This window comes from Macaca thibetana, chromosome 11 (assembly GCF_024542745.1).
Source record: "Macaca thibetana thibetana isolate TM-01 chromosome 11, ASM2454274v1, whole genome shotgun sequence".
NCBI classification, from domain to species: Eukaryota; Metazoa; Chordata; class Mammalia; order Primates; family Cercopithecidae; genus Macaca; species Macaca thibetana.
In genome coordinates this window covers 128698045-128704349 of record NC_065588.1, presented here as the reverse complement: position 1 = coordinate 128704349, position 6305 = coordinate 128698045, and the positions used below count along the sequence as shown (strand labels likewise).

Genomic DNA, 6305 nt, shown 5'->3' with positions numbered 1-6305 from the left:
ACAGCATCGGGGACCCACCACAGCACTCCTTCCAAGGACCGACGGGAGGCCTCCCAAATCTTTACCTAATCTACATAAGCAGGAAGGTTTTAGATTAACAAAAGTCTAATGGAGTCATCAAACCAGTCTCAGCCCCTCCAGCAGGTCTCAGGTTCTCAGATGCGTGCGGTTTACATACCAAACCCCTTCAGAAAGGGCCCTGGGCCCCCCTGAAAGTGTGGGCTCCTCTTCCCCGCCCTGCCCTGCGGGACCTGTGGGCTTCTGCCTCGGTGACCGGGTCTGAACTAGACCTTTCAGGGACTCCTGGACATGGGCGCTGAACTGACATTGGTTCTGGGAACCCCAAAGCATCACTGCGGCTCTCCACTTAGGGGCTTGTGGAGGGCGGGTGGCCGTGCCATTTTAGCTCAGGTTTGACACCGCAGGCCCAGTGGGTCCCGGGATGCATCCCAGGGCCATTTCCCAGCTCCAGGTGCGCAACTGGAACAGACACACTAGAGCTGGCAGACCCCACGTCCGCTCCCTGCCCTGTGGCGTGAGGGCTGGGGTGGAGGGAGATGCTGGTGGCAGACATCAGAGCTGCTTCTACTTTTTAAAAAAAAGCCATAAATCAAAAGCAAGACCGCATGGCAGAAGGGCTGCAGAGCTCAGTGTCCCCACCAGGTCCTTGGAAGATGCAGCGGTGGCGATCCACCCCCAGCCCCATCCGGCTCAGCCATCTGGCCTGTGCAGTAGACAGATGCGTCCTGGGGAAGCAATGGGTGCCTGAGGCTGGCCCAGGTGGGGCCTCCAACTGCAGTTGCTGTGCCAGGCGTGGCTTCGCTGCTCGAGCAGATCCACTCACTGTGGTGCCTGCTGTGCAGCCGTTGATCCGGCTGATACCTTTCTTCAGCCCTGCCTGAAAGGCCCACTGGAGACATCCGGCCTTCAGCTGGCAAGGCCGTGCCACGCTCTCCTGGCCGCACCTCGCTGCAGCCTCTGCGCCGGTCCCCGCGCGGCCTTCTCCCTCTATGCGTCTGTGCCCACACTTCTCTCTTGCTACATGGACACCAGTGGTCTCACAGGGCCCACTTCAACCTGCTGTGACAGGGAGGGACGTCCAAGGAGCCGACCGGGAGAGCAAGACTTGCCGCAGAAGTGACCTAAACGTCGGCCACGCGGCGCTCCTGGGCCCCGGCCACACGTCTTGTCAGGAGGTGGACCTGGTAAAAGGTGAGGTGTCCTGCCTGTGAGGGGATGCTGGCGAGGTGACACGTCCCTTCTGAGCAGAATGTGATGTTCGCTCAGGACGCCGCGTGGGGACAGCCGGACACTCACAGCTGCAGCGACGTGGACCCAGCTCCACCCAGCTTAAGGGAGAGGAGGATTTTGTTCGTGCCACTTCTGGGAAGTCGGAGGCAACAGCGGCCCTCCTTGGAGCCAGAAATGAAACCTGTCACCCGCCAGCCCTTGCCCCGTTCTCTCCCCGTCCGAGGTCTCCTCTGGGGGTGGCCGGCTCTTCCTCTGCATCCTCAGGCTGCTTCTCCATGTGACGGGCGCAGCAGCAGCTGTGGTCTAGGGTCTCTCTCGCTCAGGGCCTGCACATGCGTGGGCGGTCTCATGGGGTCTGCTGGTGCACATGTCCCCATGGGCCAAGCCCTGCACCCAGGAGGACAGTTGTGGGGCCGCGGTGCATGGGCCGTGGGCCTGCTGGGAGGCTCTGCCCGTGAATGGGAAGTTCTAGCTCGAGAGAACCGTGAAGGCCGCCACAGTCGGTGCCACCCAGAGAGGCATCTGCGTGGCCCGTGATGGCTAATTTTACATGTAGACTTGGTTGGGCCACGGGGTCCAGACATTCGGTCAGACGTTTCTCTGGATGCTTCCGCGAGGGTGTTTTTGGATGAGACTGACGTTTAAATCGTGGACTTTGAGCTGCACCGATTTCCCTCCCTGACATGGGGCCTCCTTGGCAGTCGACCTTCAGACAGTCTGAGGGTCTTCCCTGTAGATCTGGGTTTTTCAGGCTCTGTCATCCCGTGGGCCGGTTCCTGAGAATGAGCTGCCTTCAATCCCCACACGTCCAGTGACTGTTCCTCGGGAGATCCTGACACGCAAACCGTGAGCCATTCTCCTGCTCACGTAGGGACAGGCGGCGGCAGCTGCTCAGCCGAGGCCAATGCTTCCCACTTTCCCCACGCCCAGGGTGCCACATCACCCGCTCGCCGCCACGTCACCCACACGCCGCCACGTCACCTGCTTGCTGCCACGTCACCCACACACCGCCACGTCACCAGCACGCCGCCACGTCACCCACTCGCCACCACGTCACCCGCACGTCGCCACGTCACCCGCACGCCGCCACGTCACCCGCTCGCCGCCACGTCACCCGCTCGCCGCCACGTCACCCACACGCCGCCACGTCACCCGCTCGCCGCCACGTCACCCGCTCGCCGCCACGTCACCCGCTTGCCGCCACGTCACTGGCCCGCTGCCACATCACCCGCTCGCCGCCACGTCACCCGCATGCTGCCACGTCACCGGCATGCCGCCACGTCACCCGCTTGCCGCCATGTCACCCGCTCTCTGCCACGTCACCCGCACGTTGCCACGTCACCCACATGCCTGGCTGTGGGGGGGAGTGAAGCCTGTGCTTCCCGCCTACACCCTCAACAGAGAAGCGGGTCCCGCCCTCTCCTCTCCTAACTCCTTCCCACTGACCAGAAGGCACAATGTCACCTTCAGCTCTGAGCTGCAGATCTGGGTGGAGGGTAGCAGAGCAGCAAGACCCCAAGTTCAGTCCTGACCACCACGGAGCTGCCTCGCCACTTGCCAGACCACACACCATGGCTGTTCATGGAAAGCTGCATCTCCCACTGTCTAAGCCCACACGCCGAGCCGTGCAATGTGGAACACAGGTGTCAACCTGGGAGTGGCCCGCACTCAGACAGAAACGGAGCAGGCGTGGAGGAAGTCGTGGGCGGAGCTGGGAAAGAAGGAAGTGCTGAGGAGTGCTGGACATGAGCCGTGCCCACATCGGGGCTGCGGGGAAGGCACAGAAGGCACAGCCAGAGAGGTCGGAAATCTGGGAAGGGGCAGGACGCGAAAGCCAGGAGAAGGTTCCCTGGGACAGAGAGCTCCACAGAGCCATGGCCGGGGTGCAGGCGCGAGCCGGGGCGAATTCCCACCAGCGTGCAGAGCCGTCGTTCCTGACTCTGGACTCGGTGGTCGTACTGTCGGCTTGAAACCAGTTATGACGGGAGCATTTACACGAGGAAGCAGCGCCCACCATACGCGGGTTCCATTGAGGAGCTGTCGGCATTTACAGCACACAGGAGGGCCGTGTGGGGAAATGCCTCTGCGTGTGGCAGCCATACTCCTGAGAGCTGTGTTGGCAGGAAGGCTGCAGTGCCCAGTGGGGGTGAATCAAGAACAGGAAATGGGAGAACATGATGCAGCTCCTGCCTGGCCATCTCTCCTGGGGCTGGAGTTTGGAACCCGGCAGCCATGCTGTGAGGAAGCTCAGGCCAAGTGGAGGGGCAGGTGCTGGATTCCGACAGCTCAGCCACTGCCAGGAGCAGGTCTCTGCCAAGGCCAGCCACAACCCTCAGATGTGTGAGTGCCGAGCCGTCCAATGAGCGCAGCTTCCTCCAGCCCCCACCGCCAGTCAGGGTCCCGGGCCCCAGGTGCAGAGCCAACCCCACTGCCATTCGGGGTCCCGGACCCAGGTGCAGAGCCAAATCTTCCCTGTCGCGTCCACCCCACTGACAGATCCCTGTGCTAAGTGGCTGCTTGCTGTCATTTTCAGCCACTGTTTGGCTGTGGTTTGAATATGCTGGTGGGTGAATTGTTCACCAACCTGAGCACTTACGATGAAGGGGCAAGTTGTCCACATCATGGGCCAGGAGAAAACAGGAAAAATGAATCCTTTGTAGGATAAAAAAAAAAAATCTATTTTAGATTCACTGGCAGCAGAGGCAGGTTAGAGATGAATTTAACAGCTGGACTGCTGGGCAGAGCCCCAGCCCCATCTCCTGTAACTGCGCGGCCTCAGGCCAGTTATGGAAACTCCAGCTGCCTCTGCTTCCCCATCTATACCACGGGCATAGCACAGATGCCCCCTCTCGAAGGGCTGCTCTGAAGGTGCAGAGAATGCATTTTTGAAAAGTGTCTGGAGTGGTATCTGGTACGCTAATGCCAGATTTGATAAATTGAGGCAAAACCTGAAACCTCCTAGGTGAGGTTTTTGTTCCACGGAAGAGACCAGCAAGGAACAGGCATTTGACCCTGTTGACAAGTGCTGCCAGGGAACCGGGATCGCACCACAGTCATCACAGAGCTGGGTCAGCACCCAAGGGGTAAACGCAATTTCAGCTGGGAGGAAACTCAAATTCTATAATCCCTTTACAGTGTTTTGGGGAGAAGAAAATAGCAGAAAATGCACCCAAAGTCCTCCATTTTTATTATAACTCCCTTCTATCCCCATTCCATCTTCCTCTCTCTCCCTTTTTCTCTTTCTCCCTCCTTTACTCCCTCTCTCTCCCTGTCTCACACAAACATGCATGCACACACGTACATACTCAGGCATACACAGAGGCAAGCATGCACACACATGCATGCACACACGTGTACATACTCAGGCAAACATGCACACACATACATGCACACATGTGTACATACTCAGGCAAACATGCACACACATGTGCTCATGTGCAGGCACACACTCAGGTACACATGTACATAGGCACACAGGCACACATGCATGCACACACGTGTACATACTTAGGCACATAGGCACATGTGCAGGCACAGACATACAGAAGCTCATGCGCACACAGACACGTGCACACACATGTACATACTCAGGTGCACATGCACGCACATGCACACACACACACAGACGCATGCGCACATATGCACATGTGCAGGTGCAGACATACAGAGGCTCATATGCACACACACATGCACACGCACATGCACACACACACGCACACACATGCACACACACAGGCACACACAGAGGCACACACACATTCTCACCCTGGCACCACTTCTCACATCTCTTCACCGGCTGGGACTCACCTCTTTACCTGGAGAAGCGGGTGGTGCCTCGGCCGGTGGGTTTGAGTCCCCTGCATCTCTCCATCTTCAGCACACTGTGAACCTGCATCGCCTTCCCAAGGCCTGCTGTGCCCATCTGCAGAGTTAATGGGCTGCGGGCCACCAGCTGTCACATGGGGGCATGCAAGGGTGGCACCCAGGGGCAATGAATAGACTGCCACAGACATGTCTGCTGTCTCTTTAAAGCCACTTACAGTTGGATCTGCTGCCTGAGCCCAAGAAGGGAAGACGGCATTTGGAAAAGCAGGCTCAGACCAACGCCCTCCTCATTGGTGGTCCAAAGCTTAAATCCTGGACGTGCCACAAAGGACTGATCTTGCCAAGGCTAAATAAGCAAAGTGGAATGAAAATTAAAGTTAATTCTGAATCCAAGGTCCTTTTAGAAAAAAAAGTAAATTAGCCTGATTTAATCATTCCACATTTTAAACATATATCAGCATCACATGGTACCCCATATGACATATGAAATATTTGTGAATTAAAAACAAAATGATTTTAAAAACAGAAAAGCAGGAGGGGAGGGGATCAGTGTGTTGTTATGTCCAATCTAAGAAACTCTGCTGTCCCAGGAGTCAGCAGTGGAAAAATCACAGGTCTTGAAATCCAACAGACCAGTGTTCAAATAATGATTCAGTCATTAAAAAAAATCTGGGGTGTCAGTGACCCCCACTTTGTCTCCTGGGCCTAAGCTGGAGCTGCCAGTGGATGTCTGTCGAGGTCACTCTCAGTGAGGACTTGGTCCGAGCAACCGCCGCCCACACTTGGGTCTCCTGGGGAAGGTCCCACCCTCATTCCTGAACTCCACACCCAGAGGATCTTGGCCCAGGAGAGGGAAGCAGAGGCCCAGACCCAAACTCGTCAAAACCAAAAGTCGTGTTTTGCTTTAGTCATGTCTTCTGTGACATGGTTGCATTGAAGTCTGATTCGACAGCGTGTCATTCGTTGCTACACTGGGGAGCCTGGCATTTGGGGGCGTGAGGTGGGTTTGGCATAAAATCCCGATTTGCTGGAAGGCTGCGGTGCTGACTGAGAGAGCACTACTCACCAAAACACCCCGGTTCTCCCGTCTTCCAAGCACGCGGTAGGAGCTCCCTTCCCACCCCACTGCATTCGGGGCCCGTGTGACAGTCTCTGTCCAGCAGGTGATGGGTGGAAGCAACGGGTGTGGCTTCGGAGTGGGGCATGGACGGTGCGAGGCCCCTGAGTGC

At 57.4% G+C, this 6305-nt stretch overlaps 1 long non-coding RNA gene across 1 annotated transcript; it reads right to left on the bottom strand.

The window, feature by feature from the left end:
- Positions 1–3835: 3835 nt before the first annotated feature.
- On the bottom strand, positions 3836–5412 carry LOC126930585 (uncharacterized). Its single transcript, XR_007717634.1, has 3 exons — positions 5292–5412; positions 5059–5173; positions 3836–3903 (listed from the first exon to the last, which is right to left on the bottom strand). It is a non-coding gene; the product is annotated as an uncharacterized LOC126930585 (long non-coding RNA).
- Between the last annotated feature and the right edge of the window lie 893 nt (positions 5413–6305).